The 21,203-nt window shown below is 39.2% G+C and overlaps 1 protein-coding gene across 2 annotated transcripts in view; it reads left to right on the top strand.

The window, feature by feature from the left end:
• Window positions 1-255: 255 nt before the first annotated feature.
• The window catches only part of ndst1b (N-deacetylase/N-sulfotransferase (heparan glucosaminyl) 1b), a 137,448-nt gene continuing 116,500 nt past the window's right edge, over window positions 256-21,203 (top strand). Inside the window, exon 1 of one of the 2 annotated variants that reach the window (XM_079835552.1) lies at window positions 256-529. The gene's annotated coding sequence lies outside the window, so the exon portion shown is untranslated. Of the gene's footprint in view, window positions 530-857; window positions 1,222-21,203 lie in introns of those variants that run through there. The other variant, XM_079835553.1, reaches the window with a different exon arrangement.

Below are 21,203 nucleotides of genomic sequence, written 5' to 3'. Positions count from 1 at the left end.
TATCTATCTATCTATCTATCTATCTATCTATCTATCTATCTATCTATCTATCTATCTATCTATCTATCTATCTATCTATCTATCTATCTATCTATCTATCTATCTATCTATCTATCTATCTATCTATCTATCTATCTATCTATCTATCACATTAATTTTCCATCAATGCGGATAACAGATCGCTGCTGATCTCCATCAAAAAGGTTAAAGAATAAAGTCTGATTGTATCCCTCTACGTTGCTGCCCACTAGTGGTGAGTTGGTGCAGCCTCAGAGTGAGCAGTAGCAGCCTGTGGAGATCGAAGAGTGAGTCCAGTGCGTGTGCGAGAGGGACAGTCAGGTTCGAGGCTCGAGTTCTGGTGGGTTCAGCCCAGCAGAGACGCACCGCTCCCTCTGCGCTCGGACCGGGACGCTCGACTCTCCCTAAAGCAGAAGGCTTACATTATCAGGCTGAAATTCCCCCATGCCATATTCATATTTCTGGATTGGAGACTGTCTCGCTGTAGCTGCCTCTGGGTGATATCAACTTGGTGAGCGGATCTTTCTTTGAATTCTGGACCAGCTAACTTGCTAACATGTAGACTACACGTATTTTGTGAAATAGTGCCAGTAGTCCTGGGTTTTGTCTAGGTTGGCATACGCCCTGGAGGTGCCGAATTACTCCAACCGCGCATAGATAATGGCTAGAGTGTTGGGAATGGGTAGCAGGCTAGGTTATATATGTCCGTCTTTAGCATAACAGCAGCCTAAAAAGGCTGTCCCAATTCACGGAGAGCTGTCTACCCAGACAGCATTTTTGGGCGTGTTCGAACGACTCCCCAAAAGCTGTCTAGGTAGGCAGCTCACTAGTTTTGAAACACAGCTCCAAGTCTCTCTGGATCATGAACCTCATTTACCTTCTCCACTGTTTAGCCTAGCTTAGCCAGCCTGCTACTGATCTGGACCGGTTTCCTGTTATGTAAACATCCACATTACCCCAGTATTTTCTAAAAGCCTTTATAAACATAAAACAACGCTGGAAATTGAATTTTATATGACAGTTCTATCCGTCCATCCCAACGCAACCCGACATTTCCCGTCGCGCTGAATTAAACGGTTCGACTAGCTGTTAGCAAGCTAACAAGCCAGAGAAGGGAAAGAAGTTTGGACTGTTCGAGTGAATTGTTCCCTCCGTTTCAATTGGATTATTTTGGGAGTTGTTTGGTTCTCTGAATGGTTCCAGGTCAGTAACTCTTTCTCTTGAGAGTTGTGGTTAATATTGAGTTGTTGTGAGCTGGCTGTGTGTTGTTTAATTTTTTTTCTTTTGCCAAACTATTGTGATGAAATGTTGTAAATATGCAACTGTGGAGGAGAGCAGCCTGGTATTGACCCAAATCTGAAAGTTATGTTTCTGTGTAAGCAAGTTAATGCAACTAAAATATCAATATGGTATGTTTATGTGCAAACAGTATCATGCTCATCCCAAATACGTGCTTATAAACACTAAGACAATATTTACAGATGATCAGATAGTATGTGTTTAGTTGGTAGGGTTGTGAAAATGAATGCGCTTGTTAGTTTATAATTAGATTTGTGGCTTCATTTAAGCCTTTCATGTATTAGGGAGCTCATAAATGCGTTATAGTGCTGATGAAGTAATTGGAGTCTTAAGGTTTCTCATTGAGATTTAGATTAACCTTCACGTGCCGTGAAATTTAGCCAGCCCGGTTAAAGCGAGTTGCAAACCCACCAAGTAAACAAGTGAGACTGGTCAGCATTTGTCAGATATTTTGGCGACTTTATCTGTGGTACACTGACTGTTAGTCTGAGCAGTGGAAATATTGGCTGTAGGCGCTGAAAAAGCGGCTTTGTGAGAAATCAGTGCAGTGGTTGTGGAAGTGGAATATCTGCAAAACATGTTCAGGCAGCATGAGGCGTTCAGAGAGGCTTGTCTCTGGGATTAGGACGAGAGGCTCTTGTTTTGCCATTTGAAAAGCTGCATCTGTGTGTGGAAAGGTGAGAAGATTCAATGGTGAGGAATGACAGGGTTTTTGAACCTCCTCGCTGAATCACCGGAGACTTAAATGTATGTGGTCATGCAAGTATTTATCTCCGGTTTGAATGGGAATGAAGGAGTCCGATGGAAAACAGGGGGCATGAATATAGCTGGCACTCAATTTGTGTGGCTCTGTGTTGCAGCAAGATAAATATCAAATTGAGTTTTTCATTAAAGAAAGGAAGGAGACCTTGCCGGCAAAGCAGAGAGAACTAGAGGATGACCTCGAGTCAATAAAGGAAGATTTCAGACCGCCTCTGGCTAGCGGTGAAAAGCTAAGAGTGGTGAACTTTGAGTCAGCTTGTTGTGTGGCTCTTTCAACATCCGATTCGGTTGTTTGCCTTTGGTCATTGCACTTCACCACAATGTTCAGTGATTTTCAAACGACTCGATGGATGAATCAGTCTCTCTAAATCCCTCCTTTCTGCGAGCCTACTCTGCTCTGATTGGTCAGACGGCCCAGTCTGTTGTGATTGGTCTACTGCGTACAACTCGTATTTCGGAAACAAACTCCCATTGCGGTCAGGGTATATTCTGGCAAACCGTTTGCCAATCGCGTCTAGCAATGGGCAAAGCAAACTGTTGTACACGCCATATACGAACACGTGATGGATAACTCGCCAAGCAAATCATTCGTTTACCTTTTCCCAGCGCGATATTGATGAAGGAATTAAGTATAAGAGAATGAAGCAGCAGGAGGCGTGTCAACAGTTAACAATTTCAAAGTTAAAGTTCGTAACTCAGCACTTGTATATCCTTTATGCCACGAGAGTGTGCAGCTGTAGCCTGTAAACTGTACATTATGTGCAAATATGTAGGCTACATAACTTAGGCGACCATACGTTCTGATACAGGTGTGTGTGTATGTGTGTGTATATATATATATATATATATATATATATATATATATATATATATATATATATATATATATATATATATATATATATATATATATATATATATACACACACATATATATATAATCTTTCTGTTCTATTGTGTCATTCATGTATGCATATACACTGAGCTCCTGAAAACCACAACAAATTCCTTGAGCTCATCCCCTCCTCCCATTTACATTTAAATTGTAAGTTTTAAGTTTAGCATGTAGATGGTGATGCTGCATCATCAGCCAATGTATTAAGTGAAAGTATTCATTAAAATAATAAATAACAATGAAGAGCTATTCTGTTTACTCCATTTATGCCCATTTTTAAATACCCATACACTCTAAAAAAAAAAAGTCTCGTAATCATAAGGGAACCTTTTTTAGTGCTATATAGCACCAATTTTGGTGCTTCAGTGGTTCTTCAGAGGTGCTATATAGCACCTTAGTCAAAGAACCGGTGAAGAACCTCTGAAGAACCGCTGAAGAACCACTGAAGAACCACTGAAGAACCGCTGAAGAACCACTGAAGCACCAAAAATGGTGCTATATAGTACTAAAAAAGGTTCCCCTATGATTACGAGCCAAGAACTATTTTTGGTGCCATATAGAACCTTTTTTTTTTTAGAGTGTACTTTAATTGGAGATATGTAATAACAGCAACAGCGATTTAAATTGAATGATTTTACTCAAGTAGCCTAGAGGTTTTAATGAATATGTAGCTAGATATCTGTAATGTACAACTTTCTTATTGAATTATTTAAATAACCCCATGAACTACAACAGAGTGAGTTCCGGAAGCCATCCGCTCACATTACAACAGTAAAATTAGCAGAAAATTCCAGTAGTTCCAGAGTATAAAAAGGTAACAAAATAGCTCTTTAGCTCTGCCCTCTCCCATAAAGCACTGCAAATGACGTAATTGAGTTGATCTGCCTACGCTCACAAAATAACTACTGTAAATGTTTGTATGTATGTGCATATTTTGCAATATATAAATGTATTTTGTCTTTCAAATATGTTTTTTATATTTGTATTGTGATTCACATCGTAGCTGTTAGCTTGGTTCATGGCTTTTTTTTAAATGAGTGGAAAAAATACTTCCAGAAACCAGCATTTCTGAAAAAGGGGGTGGTCACTATAATGCACTCTGTAAGTATTATACATTTTAAAATAAAAACAAGTATTAACATGCCACTTTGTCTTCTGCCAGTTCTTGGCATTTTCCACAAATCAAATCCAAAAACATTAATGTGTCCACAAATCCCTCATTACCAAAAACCTATTCAGCATATTACAATGTCTTAAATTGCTATTTTCCAGAGACACAAATTTGATAAATGAACAAAACTGTTTCGAATGACTAAATCTCACAAATGCTGATATTCAGATGAAATTACAAAATTAAAAAGAGCACAGCCATTCATTAAAGGTGCAGTGTGTTTTTAGCAGCATCTAGTGGTGAGGTTGTGAGTTGCAACTGCCCTCCGCTCACCCCTCTTTACGGTGGCCAACACAAGACAAAGATGTGGTCGTCTGAGACAGCAGAGAGTAGCTAGCACTCTGTAGAGAAGTTTGTCCGTTTAGGGCTACTGTAGAAACATTGCGGCACAAAATGGCGACTTCACTGTAAGGGTGATGTAGATATATATATAGCCTATATATATATTTGTTTTTTTTGTTTTTTTCGCTTTGGTACTATTTTCACAAGCAAGGTGTACATTTTCAAAACTCAGTACTAATATCACAACAGGTCAACAAAAGTGAACTTTTTTTCAAACATTTCAGCATATTTTCAATTGCGTTAGTACAATACACAAAACCACAAAGTATCCTTTTCACTACACAAAATAAGTGTTTCATTTACAGTAACTGCCTGCCTCTCTCTCTCTCTCTGTGTGTGTGAGAGATTTTCAATTTGTATAAGGGAGAGAAACATCAGACTGATCAGAAATCAGAAGAAGGGAGACAAATATAGCATTTTACATTACAGTATGCCATGTGATACTGTAAACAGATTACCATGGTATAGACTGTCACATTATTGTAACTCACCCTTATAAAGCTCAACTACAGTAGATTCAGTCATATGGTACAGTGAGAAGTGAGAACATTTATTGGCAGCAAACTCTGTTATAGCACAGAACCTCATGGCTGTGTCATAACTTTATCACACCTTTTGATAACACACGGAATACTATCACAAACATTATGGATTCAATTACATAAGTTAGGTAATGTAAGTGTATTTTCTAATTAGGCATATATAGCCTGTGTTACTGTAGATAATTCAGCAAAAAGGGTGATTTGAAACATGTATCTTGCATTGTTTGCTGTTGGATGAACTGATTGTTTAAAGTACTAAACTGAAAGAAGATCACACTGTTGTGTTTCGGTGATTAAACCAAATGTTCTCATTACATATTATAATAATCTTGTGATTGAAACAATGATTATGTGGACTGAAAATATGTGCAACTGAATGAAAGCATGAGATCAGGTTGTGAAAGAATGACGAGCTGTGTTACAATTGTGATCAGTTTGGATTTTTGTACTAAGAGTTTTGAAAATGTACTCCTTACTTGTGAAAATAGTACCAAAGCGAATAAAAAAAACTGTAATAGAAACAATTGCCTTTATATATTGAAAACTTGGTTTATGTATATTACAGTTTTTCTCCATTGGTTTGGCTCATTTCTTGAAACAGAAATTACATTCTCAAAACAACATGGACAAATCTCCAAACCACTTGGTAATTGTTCACAACAGAATAGCATTTCTCATTCATTTCATCAAATTGCAAATGTCTATGTACATGTCTCAATGTCTCAGTACATCTTTGCAAATGATTAAGTGCAGGTAGCCTACATTTAGCACAGTTTGCAAGTGATTAGATCTTTTTGATCTAAACTGATTGTTAGATTCTCAGTCTAATGGTCGTTCGCTCCAAAACGTATCAGCGTCATTTCATTGTATAAGTCATCACATGCACAGTAGTCTGTTCAATTGTCAAAATTAGTCAAGAACATATGAATACCATATATGAATCCCTTGAAACATTTGCTAAATGTATTACAGCAATTGACAGTCAGGTGAAACTAGACTAATGAAGGAGGACTTTCACACATCTCAGATGACCAATCAAACAGTATGTTTACAGGTGCTGTCCATGACTGTGAATGCTGGCAAACATATTTGTAAAGAGCTTGACCATGCAGGACCAGTACAATTTCTGAACATGGAGGCACCTGGCCAAGTAAATGAACAAGGGCAACTGCCTGCTCGAGGAAGAGGAAGAGAGGGGAAGAGAGGGGAAGGGGTAGAGAGGGGTAGAAAGGGGTAGAGAGGGGTAGAAAGGGGAAGAGAGGGGTAGAAAGGGGAAGGGGAAGAGAGGGGTAGAGAGGGGAAGGGGAAGAGAGGGGTAGAGAGGGGAAGGGGAAGAGAGGGGTAGAGAGGGGAAGGGGAAGAGAGGGGTAGAGAGGGGTAGAGAGGGGAAGGGGAAGAGAGGGGTAGAGAGGGGAAGAGAGGGGTAGAGAGGGGTAGAGAGGGGTAGAGAGGGGAAGAGAGGGGTAGAGAGGGGAAGGTGGTAGAGAGGGGTAGAGAGGGGAAGGGGAAGAGAGGGGTAGAGAGGGGTAGAGAGGGGAAGGGGAAGAGAGGGGTAGAGAGGGGTAGAGAGGGGAAGAGAGGGGTAGAGAGGGGAAGGGGAAGAGAGGGGTAGAGAGGGGAAGGGGAAGAGAGGGGTAGAGAGGGGAAGGGGTAGAGAGGGGTAGAAAGGGGAAGAGAGGGGTAGAAAGGGGAAGGGGAAGAGAGGGGTAGAGAGGGGTAGAAAGGGGAAGAGAGGGGTAGAAAGGGGAAGGGGAAGAGAGGGGTAGAAAGGGGAAGGGGAAGAGAGGGGTAGAGAGGGGAAGGGGAAGAGAGGGGTAGAGAGGGGAAGGGGAAGAGAGGGGTAGAGAGGGGTAGAAAGGGGAAGAGAGGGGTAGAAAGGGGAAGGGGAAGAGAGGGGTAGAGAGGGGAAGGGGAAGAGAGGGGTAGAGAGGGGAAGGGGAAGAGAGGGGTAGAGAGGGGAAGGGGAAGAGAGGGGTAGAGAGGGGAAGGGGAAGAGAGGGGTAGAGAGGGGAAGAGAGGGGTAGAGAGGGGTAGAGAGGGGTAGAGAGGGGAAGAGAGGGGTAGAGAGGGGAAGGTGGTAGAGAGGGGTAGAGAGGGGAAGGGGAAGAGAGGGGTAGAGAGGGGTAGAGAGGGGAAGGGGAAGAGAGGGGTAGAGAGGGGTAGAGAGGGGAAGAGAGGGGTAGAGAGGGGAAGGGGAAGAGAGGGGTAGAGAGGGGAAGGGGAAGAGAGGGGTAGAGAGGGGAAGGGGAAGAGAGGGGTAGAGAGGGGTAGAGAGGGGAAGGGGAAGAGAGGGGTAGAGAGGGGAAGAGAGGGGAAGGGGAAGAGAGGGGTAGAGAGGGGAAGGGGAAGAGAGGGGTAGAGAGGGGAAGGGGAAGAGAGGGGTAGAGAGGGGAAGGGGAAGAGAGGGGTAGAGAGGGGTAGAGAGGGGAAGGGGAAGAGAGGGGTAGAGAGGGGAAGAGAGGGGTAGAGAGGGGTAGAGAGGGGTAGAGAGGGGAAGAGAGGGGTAGAGAGGGGAAGGGGGTAGAGAGGGGTAGAGAGGGGAAGGGGAAGAGAGGGGTAGAGAGGGGTAGAGAGGGGAAGAGAGGGGTAGAGAGGGGAAGGGGAAGAGAGGGGTAGAGAGGGGAAGAGAGGGGTAGAGAGGGGTAGAGAGGGGTAGAGAGGGGTAGAGAGGGGAGGGGGAAGAGAGGGGTAGAGAGGGGTAGAGAGGGGAAGAGAGGGGTAGAGAGGGGAAGGGGAAGAGAGGGGTAGAGAGGGGAAGAGAGGGGTAGAGAGGGGTAGAGAGGGGTAGAGAGGGGAAGAGAGGGGTAGAGAGGGGTAGAGAGGGGTAGAGAGGGGAAGGGGAAGAGAGGGGTAGAGAGGGGTAGAGAGGGGAAGAGAGGGGTAGAGAGGGGAAGGGGAAGAGAGGGGTAGAGAGGGGTAGAGAGGGGAAGAGAGGGGTAGAGAGGGGAAGGGGAAGAGAGGGGTAGAGAGGGGTAGAGAGGGGAAGAGAGGGGTAGAGAGGGGAAGGGGGTAGAGAGGGGTAGAGAGGGGAAGAGAGGGGTAGAGAGGGGAAGAGAGGGGTAGAGAGGGGAAGGGGAAGAGAGGGGAAGAGAGGGGTAGAGAGGGGAAGGGGAAGAGAGGGGTAGAGAGGGGAAGGGGAAGAGAGGGGTAGAGAGGGGTAGAGAGGGGAAGAGAGGGGTAGAGAGGGGAAGGGGGTAGAGAGGGGTAGAGAGGGGAAGAGAGGGGTAGAGAGGGGAAGAGAGGGGTAGAGAGGGGAAGGGGGTAGAGAGGGGTAGAGAGGGGAAGAGAGGGGTAGAGAGGGGAAGAGAGGGGTAGAGAGGGGAAGGGGAAGAGATGGGTAGAGAGGGGAAGAGAGAGGAAGGGGAAGAGAGGGGTAGAGAGGGGAAGAGAGGGGTAGGAAGAGGTATACCTGGAGTAGGATGTGGCCAAAGAAGACAGGGACCAAATTTATCAGATGCGATTCTGAACCCATGGGTTGACATTGAGAGAGACTGGACAGAGAATTCAGCCCAACCTCAGCAGATATACAAAAAACAAACCTTTGAAAATGCATGAATGAATCTAATTATTTTATAAATGTGGAGAGAAATACATATTTTCATCAATATGCAGTACTGGTCTTGTGTGTACTGTTTGGTCAATATATTCATATACTTTACTCTAACAATATCTCTGAAAAAAATCAAACCCAGATTATATCATTAGAAAAGTAGAAATTTTACAATATTACAAGTGTTTACAGTAAGATTGAGAACAGCAGCGTGTGGATGGGTGAGGACGGTAATTTTCATTGTTTTTTTGTTTTTTTGTGTGTTATATTACAGTATATTATGCTGTATACATTTTCTTTTTACTCTGATGTATGGAAGTTACTTTATGTGTGTGAATGATAATGGTTACATTTTCCTTGGCAGTATGAGTGAAATGTGTGATGTCAAACCTTGGAGGCTACTCTTACCCTAAAATCCTATTTCTTTTTTTTTTTTTTTCAGTTTTATACACAATTGTATTCTGTTAGCTAGACAAAAATGAAGGAGTGGGCTAAGACTGAGAGGTGGACATGAGGGATATTTCAATGCTCCTCTGCCATAGTGACAAAACATCTAAACATTTTGACTTGCAGTGCTTACACAATGCCAAAGGGACGAAGCATTTTGGGGGCACTGACTGTTTAAATGAGAAGGAAATTTAGTTTTGACACATGAGTGAACTATTTTGGGAGAGGTATGAGCTTTTGCAGGTGAACCATGGTGTTGTGCCGAACCATCCACGTTATTTTGGCAAAAGCACCAAGAGTGTTGAGAATGTCCGGTCTGTTTCAAGAAATGAGCCAAAGCAATGAGAAGGATCTTTGCCATTTTCATGGCACTGACTATTTATATGGGAAAGGAATTTAGTTCTGAAGCATGAGTGAACAGTTTTGGTAGAGATATTAGCTTTTGCAAGTGAGTTATAGTGTTGTGCTGAACTGTAAGACTGTTTTGCCAAATGATCTTACAATTTTGAGAATGTAATTTCTGTTTCAAGAAATGAGCCAAACCAATGGAGAAAAACTGTAAACTGCATTTCTGTCAATAGATCCTCATAAATACTACACACTGCACCTTTAAATTATATGAGATTTTGTTTCATCTATGGTCAAAAGAAAAAATGTGTGATGTGAGTGATGGATGGATGGAGTGATTGATGGAGGGAGGGAGGAAGGGAGGGAGTGATAGAGTGATGGATGAAGTGATGGAATGATGGATGGAGGGATAGATAGATAGATAGATAGATAGATAGATAGATAGATAGATAGATAGATAGATAGATAGATAGATAGATAGATAGATAGAACTGAAATAATGTTTACGTTATTTCAAATAGTTATGCACTAAAATAAAATTAAAAAGTCAACAGGATTTTTTTGTATTTATTAATAGTTAAATGTATACATTTTTGCATTGCTTTAAAAAAAATATTTACTAATAATTAGGAGTTTTCCTATGTGTTATGATACCATAACTAAATAAAGAAAAAAGTGTTTTGTATATAAGTATGTATATGAAAACGTTTCAATTAAATTACAAGAAATAAAATGTACACTGTAGCCTATGTAATATTTACCACCAGCACAGTCAGGTAGGCTACTTATTTTGTTTATATTTTATTTATTTAAATTGAGACATAACATAAGGACGATTTGGATGCTTAAGATTATGGAATAATCAAGTCATTTTTAAAGTAGAGGGCAGTTTATCTGCCAGTGAGTGTTGAATTTGGATTAAAACTAAATTCTATTATTTTAATAGTGCTTACACATTTATTTAAAACCTAATTTGCAGGAACTTTAACTTTGAAATTGTTAACTGTTGACACGCCTCCTGCTGCTTCATTCTCTTATACTTAATTCCTTCATCAATATCGCGCTGGGAAAAGGTAAACGAATGATTTGCTTGGCGAGTTATCCATCACGTGTTCGTATATGGCGTGTACAACAGTTTGCTTTGCCCATTGCTAGACGCGATTGGCAAACGGTTTGCCAGAATATACCCTGACCCATTGCCATAACTGAACTCCAGCGCCGTCAGGAGGCTTCCTGTTCCTAAAGCTCAGCGATAGTACACACTGTAAAGACAGAAAAGATGACGTTGATTTTACATAAATCCCATTGCGAACTAATTTTTCAACCCGAACCTTGAGCACGACGTTTCTCAGTGGTGCTACTCAGTTTGAGGTGCATTATGAGATGTTTCAACTGTAATTCCTCGCCATCAGCATTAGCAAGTGTGCTTCCATCAACAAACCTGTGTGTGTGTGTCTAATGTATTGCGGTGCACATGTGGGAACTGTATCGATAACAGTGCATACGTTAGCCCAGCTGATGTAAACATTAACGTTTGCAAAACAAATCTTGCTCCATCCTTTATATTTACTCAAAGTAGTAAGAATGACAGACAATCTGCATTAATAGAGTTTTAGGTAATAGTGGCCCAAAGCTGATTTACAGTAGTATTTCAGTAATAACGTAAGTTAGCCGGTTTCCCAGATACTTACACAATAAACACATTGTAGAGCACAGCGTCTTCTTGACATGATGAAAGTGGACGGGCATTAAACTAATGTTTTGTCATGATGTCACAACAAAATGGCTTGCGACTTGTTTGAAAAACGATTTGTTTAATTGACTCAGAGTCAACTCTTACTTTTGAGAGACAATAACTATATATACGCTGCACTTTCACATTTAAAACTCGCAGGATGTTTTCATTCACTATGTAACACACTACAGGGCTCGACATTAACAAGGTTGCGCTGTTGATGCTCGCGCAGCCTCTCAAGGAGAAATCACAACAAATGAGCGTCTCTCATACAAAGAAACTCAGTTAACATACACGGTTAAAATTACAAATTGTGGAGTTTTTATATTTATAACATACGATAGCCTACAGTAAAGCAACATCACAGAACCAAGAGTGCTGTTTTCCTGAATACCATCACGACTGAAAATGACACTGATTTCATATGACAGTTCCATAAACAATTCATTAACATTAAGTCACTTACATTTTAGATGCAATATCCACTGTTTTTGTACGATTTCAGCAGAAAAAAATAGTTCCAAACAAAGATCACAGCCGAACCATACCGCTTCTCACAGCAACGGCGTGTTACTGAATGATTCAGTGTTTTGAATGAATCGGTTGAATCAAAGATTCAGTGACCTATTCGTTAACGACTGCCTCATTCTTGATTGAATCATCTGTTTGAATGAATCGTTTAAATTAATGACTCAATCAGGGTTTTTCCTGGGTCAAAAATGGTCTTCGGTGGTGGCTGAAAGACATGGTCATCCATACACACACACGCACGCACAGTAAAAAAGTACCCTACCCACGTGATCTGCAAGCGCAATACTGACAATACATTTTAAATAAATTCAAAGAAAGTTTGTAACTTTTGCTTATCTTATTTTGATCCCACATGAAAAAATACTGTAGTATATTATAGTAAAATTACTCTAGTAAATAGTTCTAGTTTTTGAACCGTACTATAGTAAATATACTACAGTAAATTAACAAAGTGTAGTAAATACTATAATATACTATAGTTTTTTTCATGTGGGATTGTTTTTGTTCCTCATTTTTACACTATTTACTGATAATTGTTTTGGTATATAATCATATCAATATTAAAAAGTAGTAATAAAAAAATGAACAAATAGCCTAATTTTCTGCCATATACAATTTCATAAAATGATAAGCTAGCTAACAACAACTTTGTTCTGGGTTCACCTCACTCCAGTCTAAACTAAGTGATTTATAGGCTATTTATTTTACTACACATTATGAACATAAATAAGCTGAAAGACTGTGGATAATTAAAACTAACTCTTACACCCACTCTTGCTAAATTGTGTAAGCACACTTGTGTTCTCATTTCAGACGTGTTCAGAGTAAATGATTAAACTGATTCGTTAGTTCAGTGTTGGACAGATCAGTTGTTCTAACCAGTCGTTAAAATGATTCGGTTCAAAGGAGTCATTAGGTGGCGAATCGGACATTAGCAGACGCTTTGTGTGCGAATCCCGTCTGTTAGAACATCGCAAAAGATTTGTCAACACACAGAAAGCACTTCATAACCGGATAGGATTTGTTTCCCGTTTATTGAAAGTATGCTTTATGTCAGCTGGTCAGTGAATCAGTCAATGTTTTTTGAGCGCATTTCACACCCAGCGGTAATTAAAGGAAAACATTGTCTGATAGCGCCACGTGCAACATGGATTCGGTCTTCCGACCTTTTGATTTTGATTAACGTAATATGTGAAATATTAAAGCTAAGAATGCTTATTTTGAAGACAGAGAGAGTGCGAGCGGGGGAGGAGCTCTGGTCGTTCTCTCTGTCACTCAGTCACAAGCGCAGCATCTATTCTACATCATTCATAAATCACAATAACTCAACAAATAAAGCTTTGGCGGGACAAAAATTCGTTTTGGCGGCCGCCAAAAAATTTTCAATGTAGGAAAAACCCTGTCAATGACTCACTCATTAAGACCGTCACCTGCTGCCACCTACTGGCGTTTTAGTGTATTTCTTATTTGTATATTCAAACATATTTAAAACAATCTCATAACATTGCAGTTGTAATTTTTTAGTGTAAATTATTTAATTTGATTGGTAACAGCCCTATGGTGTCTTATTCTAATTTAATTTCTGGATCAAATTAAAAAATAAAATAAAATGAAAGCTGAAGCATAGCCTATTTAAAAAGATAATGGAAAAAATGCCCTTTATAAAAGGTAAAAATATCACAAATATGCAGATTTAAATATGTCAAAGCTGATTGAACGCTGATGAGAATATTGCTTCAGAATAAATTATATTTACAACACACACAAACACAAAAAAAATCCGGACAAGCACATTTTTTACTCTGACAGATTTGACAGATGAATGACAGATTTACTTGTCCGAAGGACAAGCATGTGAACCGGCTTAATGTCGAGCCCTGCACTACATGAAAGGTAATTTTCAAAAATCCATAATAGGGTCTTTTTAAAAAAACGTTATCATTTCCTGTCCAATGTTGTCCTCCAAGAGTGTGCAAATTGAAGAATATATGATAAAAGCACCTGACAGGGCAAGTCAAGGGCTAAACTACAAATTTTTATGCCCTTTACTCGCTAACTTCCCTCTGACTCATGGACTCGGATGTCTCATTGACTCATTGCTTCTATTACACGAGTGCCCACTACTGGTGGAACTTGTGCATAAGGTTTAAAGGTCCTGTTCTTCGTGATCCCATTTTTCAAACTTTAGTTAGTGTGTAATGTTGCTGTTAGAGCATAAATAATACCTGTAAAATTATAAAGCTCAAAGTTCAATGCCAAGCGAGATATTTTATTTAACAGAAGTTTGGACTACATCCTGGTATTTCCTGCTTTAATTACGTCAGTAGAGCAGTTTGTTGTCTAACCTCCGCCCACAAGAATACACGAAAAAGGGGCGTGGTCTTGTTGCTCCCTCGTGGAGAAGAGGGAGTGTTGCGTTCGGTTCGGTTCGGTTGCGTTTGTCGCCATCAGATGCTGTTATTTTCATCCCGGAGTCAAATCACCTTTGTTTGGCCTTCAGGGGCTGTAGTTTGAGTGCGTTCATCTCCCCGTTATGGTGAGAGGCGTGACCTTCCTGGGTAACGTACCCTAAGCTGCTGTCGAATCACAACACGGGAACCGCTGGCACAATCAGAACTCGTTACGTATTTCTGAAGGAGGGACTTCATAGAACGAGGAAATTCTCAGGCCGTTTTGAGGACAGTGAAAACAGCAGTATACAGATAAGTAAATTGTGTGAAAAATACTGTGTTTTTTTACACATGAAACATGAACACATGTTATATTGCACACTGTAAACACAATCAAAGCTTCAAAAAAACACGAAAAACGGGACCTTTAAATGAAATGGAATTCACCATGGAGTGGATTTATTATTTAAACCCCTTTTTTACTTTTGAATTTGTTTTATGCACCATTCTATGCATATAAGTTGTTGGAGAAAATATATAAAATCCTGATATACGAGCTGTTGGAGAAAAATAAAAATGAGACCAAACGAAAAAAATATCAATAGTATAAACTTTGACTGTGAACATAAGGTAGGTAGTTACAATTATGCGATTAAATCTCAATAAAATTAATATATTATACACCTCAGTTATGCGTGATCTGCTGTGACATCACAATCAAGTTGAATTGTTGGATATAGCGCTGCTTGACGTGTACATCGGAGTAGACTTGCTCCCTCTGTCAAAATCGAGGGTACTAGGATCTGTCCATATAAACTTCCCTCGCCCACTTCACGAAGTGGAACGCACCTCAAAATGGCGGTTGGAGATTATTAAAGGTAAAGGTAAAAACAGAATATTCCTTTAGTGTCACCATGAAATCAAAATGGACAATTCATGTTTTTTTATGGAATATCGCACTATTTATTATACATTATCCACATCATTTTACAGGGTTCCCGCAGGGTCTTAAAAAGTCTTGCATTTCAAAATCACACTGCGTGTGCGTGATTGTCACTCATGTGAACAAGCACCGATGTGCCTATGATTTCGGGCATTTGACGACAATTCCGCAAAAACTTGAGTGAAAATCAGGCCTAAAATTGTGCAGTGTGTACTCTATGTAACCCAGGGCTAAATGTTCAGAACGAGGCTAATAGCGGATCGTTTTCATATGAGATTGTTCTTATAAGTTGGTATATTTAAACGGCAACAACGGCTGCAGCATTGCAAGTGCGGATTAGTGTTGTTTTTGGCGGCCTGTTTTCATTTGAGTTTTAGTCTAGTCTTTGTGTCAAGCAGTCATTTTAGTTTTTATTAGTTTTAGTCATAGTCATACTCTTTTTAGTCTAGTCAAGTTTTAGTCGATAAAAGTCTGAGCATTTTAGTCTTATTTTAGTCAGAATTATCTATGACTATTTTCGTCTAGTTTTAGTCGACGAAAACTAATGACATTTTAGTCAAGTTTTAGTCTATGAAAATTGTATTTTAGTCTCTTTTTAGTAATGCAATTCTATTTAACCCAGTCAATATAGTATAAGTACGTATTATAGACAAAACCAAAATATTCTTTTAGCCAAACCCATTTCAAACAATGTTATCTTATTATATTATTGTTACCTTATAGACTCAAGAATACATCCATTCCAGACACGGAAGACGCTCTGATTTGAAGTTACAACATATTTATTTTACCAACTAAACAAGTACACACACATACATTTAAATAAAATAAATAAAAACATTGAGATGTCTCTTAAGGTTTGTGGTGTTTTTTCCTGTGATTTTTGTGGCCACATTTCTCCCCATCAATTTCCACAACACCCGTTTTATTTTCCACTTCAATGTAATAAAAGTTTTTCCAAATGTCTTAATAAGAATAAATGCATATTTAATTTAATAGGAAAATAATATCCAAATTATTATTTAATTATTTATGTTTAAAATTAGACCCACATTATAGTTAAAATGTTTTTCTGTCTTGTATTTTATCTCAAAATAAAGGATGTAATTTTATTCCACATGGAAATTAGTGGAAATAAGTGAATATAGCCTCTTATTCGCTTATGAGGTATTCATAATGCTGCGGTTATTTTAACATATATAATTGCTGCCGTTATAACGGCACATTTCAAATGTTTACGTGCTTTTCTTTCTTTCTTTGTTTGAGCGGTGATGAAATATCTTGCTCTTGTAAATACTTACCAATATTTCAGTAATACAAGTCTAGATCTTTAAAATGCATCAAAATAACAGCGAAGCACAACCGCACGGTGCTCTGCAGTGGCCAAAAAGGATATAAACCGTGAATTCTGAAGTGATTGAAAACTCAGAGATGTGGATTCAGACGGCACCACACGACCTTGGTGTTTGTCAAACAGTAATTCAGTTAGGTAATTCGGCCGGAGATTTTTACACGGGTGGTGGGAGAAAAACACTGATATTCTGCATTAAGACGACAATAAAATCACTGACTAGCTCCTGTAAATAATAAGACACCTTACAACCGCAGGACAAACAATTACCGTCCGAATAGGGCTTACGAACCCCGACTGGCCGGCCATCGGACCCGTTTACTCACCGGAGACGCCGCGCGAGTGGGATTTGAAGAGAGTGATGTGGCCTGCGTCTGCGCAATGAGACCTGATGCAGCCCCTGATTGAGACGCACAGAAATACTGCAAAATAAAAACACGACTTTTCGTCTCGTCTCATTTTCGTCAACGAAAATGAAGAGACATTTTAGCATAGTTTTTATTTTGTGAACCACATTTAGTCTCGTTTTTATTCGTCATCGTCACATGACCAGCATTTACGTTGCGTCTCGTCTCGTTTTCGTCACGTTATAAAGGTTCGTTGACGACGATATTTAGTCATACTTTTCGTTGACGAAAACAACACTAGTGCGGATATTCTGACCCTCTCCCATCAGGTTAAAACCCCCTTTACTAGAGGATTGGACCCGGACCCGCATCTAATGCGCTTGAGCTCTTGCTGAGCAGTGCCATAGGTTCACCTCTCATGACTGGATAGAGCCAGAGGGGTGGTCTGCCAGGAGCAATCAGGCAAATTAAGCAGGGCAGGGGGAAGCAGTGTACGCTTGGAGCTCGATTTTACTCCCGTAGCTCAGCTGTCTTCTCTCTTTCTCTCAATAGCAGTGTTTTTGATTTATGAAACATTAAGACAAGTGGATTTATGTACCCGATGTTGGAAATAGTTTTAAATCCCTATAGTCGCTGGTTACTGACATTACAACAAAGCTTTCAATTCAGGGCATTACTAGTGATTGGGTTTTTTTTTTTGTGTAATGCTATCACTCGTTTGATTTTGAAAGAATTATGGTGAGCAAAATGGTAATATCCCAAATTGCATGAGAGCATTTGATTTGATCAAAATGCCCTTGTGATCATTGACTCTCAAATGGTCTGATTTTAAAGACAGTAAAAGAAAAAGTAATTTAATCATCCATATGTTGCTTCAAATCTGTAGGACTTCCCAGCTGTTCTTGCATACTTTGGAAGCAGTGGCTTTCATTCAAGGTATCGCTATTATATAATAATTGTGACTTTTTAATATTATCAGTAGCTTCATTAAGTAAAATAGGCCAACCCAATATAGATATTTAATCTAATTAATAATATCTCAATGATCTTGGGACTCCACTTTTCTTTTCATGTGGCTTAAGTCTGTAAGATTTATTTTTTATCCATGGAATTTTGTTTCTTTATTTTTGTTATATTTGCAAAAGTTATATTTTCTATTAAATTATTATGAAAGTGCATAAGCATTAATAATTTATGTGGGCCTACCTTTGATTAAAGATTGTTGTCTACCTTTTCTTTTTTTTTGTAGTCAGTCTCGCGCAATGTTAATATATATCAGATATTATCCAATATATCAGTTGTTTGTTTCAAAATATGAACAATTATTGGCTGTTTTTATCAGAAAATAGAAATCGATGCTTCCTAGGGCTGGGCCGTTAAACGATATCATATCGAACCGCAATAAAATTCATGTCGATAACGATGATAAACTCTGGACATTTTTACTCTATATGGATTAATCTAACACCCAATCACACAGCAGAAATAAAAGTGACAACAGCCAGTCAGTGTGCAGCTTTTAACTTGCACGTCAAATAGGCCTGTCGCGATAGTCAATAAATAAATTAATCGCACAAGAAAAAAAAATTAGCTCGATAATTTTTCCGGCCGCGATAATTTCCAGCGTCCGTTTTTTTTATATCCATTTTTGCAGAGCGTTACATTATATGATCACGCTCTTATACATGTAAATGCTTCTAAGCGCGACAAGACACAACAGAATGCGCTGTATGTCAATGTCCTGTGTGTGTGTGTGTGTGTGGCGCCTCATACTAGTCAGCTAATCGAGGGACACTCTGACACACACACAAACACACACACTCGAAGCTCAGACAGACTCGCGTCAAGTCTCCTGAGTCCTGCTCACATCGAGTTCTCTTTTGCTCATGAACAAACAATAACAACAACACAGAGAATTTTGAGTATTCTCATATTAGGAGTTTTAACTTACTTAAAGGTCCTGTTCTTCGTGATCCCATTTTTCAAACTTTAGTTAGTGTGTAATGTTGCTGTTAGAGCATATATAATACCTGTAAAATTATAAAGCTCAAAGTTCAATGCCAAGCGAGATATTTTATTTAACAGAAGTTCCCTTTCAAAGCCTACAGCGAACGGCCGGTTGGGACTACATCCTGGTACATCCTGCTTTAATTACGTCAGTAGAGCAGTTTGTCGACTAACCTCCGCCCACAAGAGTATGCGAAAAAAGGGGGCGTGGTCTTGTTGCTCCCGCGTGGCTAAGAGGAAGTGTTGCGTTCGGTTGCGTTTGTATAGTTTGTTTGTCGCCATGTCGTCGACACGCTGTTATTTTCATCCCGGAGTCAAGTCACCTTTGTTTGGCCTTCCCAGGGACGCTGTACTTAGAGATCATTGAGCGCATGCATCCCCGTTATGGTGAGAGGCGTGACCTTTCCGGTAACGTGCGCTCTGCGTGCGCTAAGCTGCTGTCGAATCACAACACGGGAACCGCTGGCACAATCAGAACTAGTTACGTGTTTCTGAAGGAGGGACTTCATAGAACAGGGAAATCTTTCAAGCCGTTTTGAGGACAGTGAAAACAGCAGTATACAGATAAGTAAATTGTGTGAAAAATACTGTGTTTTTTTACACGCGAAACATGAACACATGTTATATTGCACACTGTAAACACAATCAAAGCTTCAAAAAAACACGAAAAACGGGACCTTTTAACAACGTCTTAAATTAACTTAAAGAGTTGTGAGGAAATGAGATGCGCGTGAGATCCGCGTCAGCGGTTGTTCTTAAAGTGACAGGAGCACTGATGATGCCTGTCATTGATGTTCATCAAAGAACAACGGGAACAGAGAAAATTGTAAATTTAATGATGATTAATCTATATTTCATTTATTATTTATGCAGTTATGAAAGGTGTTTGATAACTATTAGATTTCTGTATATGTCTAACAGGGAAGAAACAGGTAAAAATAACATTTATTATAATGGGTTTATGTAAAGATTGTTTTAAGTTCACTTAAATTACAAGTTGTTTTTTTAAAGCCTAATAAATGTTGAAATTGGTAGCTTTCAGTTATACTGTAATGTAACGTCATTAATGAAAACTTCATTCATAAAAACATGACAATACAACACATTTAAAATATACTGTCGATAAATAGTTTCTACATTAATTTGGAGAGTAACTGAAATTATTACAATATCAAAACATTAAAAACGTATTAATCGTGATTAATTACAGGGAAAAAATGTGATTAATTAGTTTTTTTTTTTTATCGATTCCCAGCACTACCTAAAACACAATCATCCGTTGCAGTTTTCCCAGCTGTTGATTCAAGTGCATTTTTTTTGTTAACAGACTGAGAGTCCATTGCTTTTTTTGTTTTGGTTGTTTTGTTCATTTATTGTGGATATTTAAAATGCTTTCCGTTTTCTGTGTTAAATAGTCTTTAGAAATAAAAGTTTATTGATCTTTGAAAAGGTGTACCTGCATTATTATGCCATTATCATTATTTTAGATGAAAATGGTCTCAGAACGACAATATTATCGTTTATCTCAATAATTTCTTGGCCAATTTATCGTCCAGCAAAATTAGTTATCGTGACAGGCCTAACGTCAAAGTACACGCTCTACTGGCAAAGAAAGCTCGACACGAGAAGGAAAAAACTTGTGGAAGCGGCTACGAATATTAAATCAAAAGTGAAACTAACCTTGCGTTATCATCCAAAGATGACGAATTCAGTTACTCATTTGAACCGCGCAACACAGACCATTTATCCGCTCGGGTCAAAGTCCAAGCGCCAGCGCAGCGCGAGCTCACTACAGCAGATCCGTTTAAAAAAATCTGCCTTTAAATTTGAAACAAATAAATATTTGACATTTATCCGAATAATTATCGATATCGATTGATATGAATTTTTTTTTATCGAGATCATTTTTTGGCCATATTGCACAGCCCTAATGCATCCTGATATGAATGCTTATTTAATATTCCCACCAACCCACATTGATTGCACGAATTGAGTGAACCACTTAGGGTTTTGTTCTTTTTGGAGTTTGACAGCCTCTAGTCAGTTAATGTGTCCTTCCTCTAATGATTTCCTAGAGAAGTCTTTTTAAGCATTTGCGTTGATGGGAGTCATTTTGGCTGTTCCGTTCTCGTGGATGTAGTTTCAGTACAAAATCTCTGAGTCTTATAATATGCTATTTCTTTAATTCTCGGTACATGTCAAATAGTGCTCAAGACAAAGAGATTTCAGGTCAGGGTAAATGAACAAGATATAAAAATTATATCTAGACCATTCATTTTGTCAGAACACAAATGAGGTGGTGTCATGTGCCAAGTGTTGAAATGTGAAGTGCATTATTACATAATAGACGAATGTCAAATTATCAGGTATACTCAAGAAAATTGTTAACATATCATAATTTTCATGTTAATTTACTTAGTCATCCACCACTGCATATGGACCTCTGGATAAGTTGATGTAATGAAGATAAAATACATCAAAAAGACGAAGATTAGATGAAGCTTAATATCCTTCTTGGTTAGAGA

Source organism: Gobio gobio (assembly GCF_949357685.1).
Source record: "Gobio gobio genome assembly, chromosome: 14".
NCBI lineage: Eukaryota > Metazoa > Chordata > Actinopteri > Cypriniformes > Gobionidae > Gobio > Gobio gobio.
The sequence above is the reverse complement of the archived record's forward strand: the minus strand, read 5'-3'. Positions and strand labels throughout refer to the sequence as shown.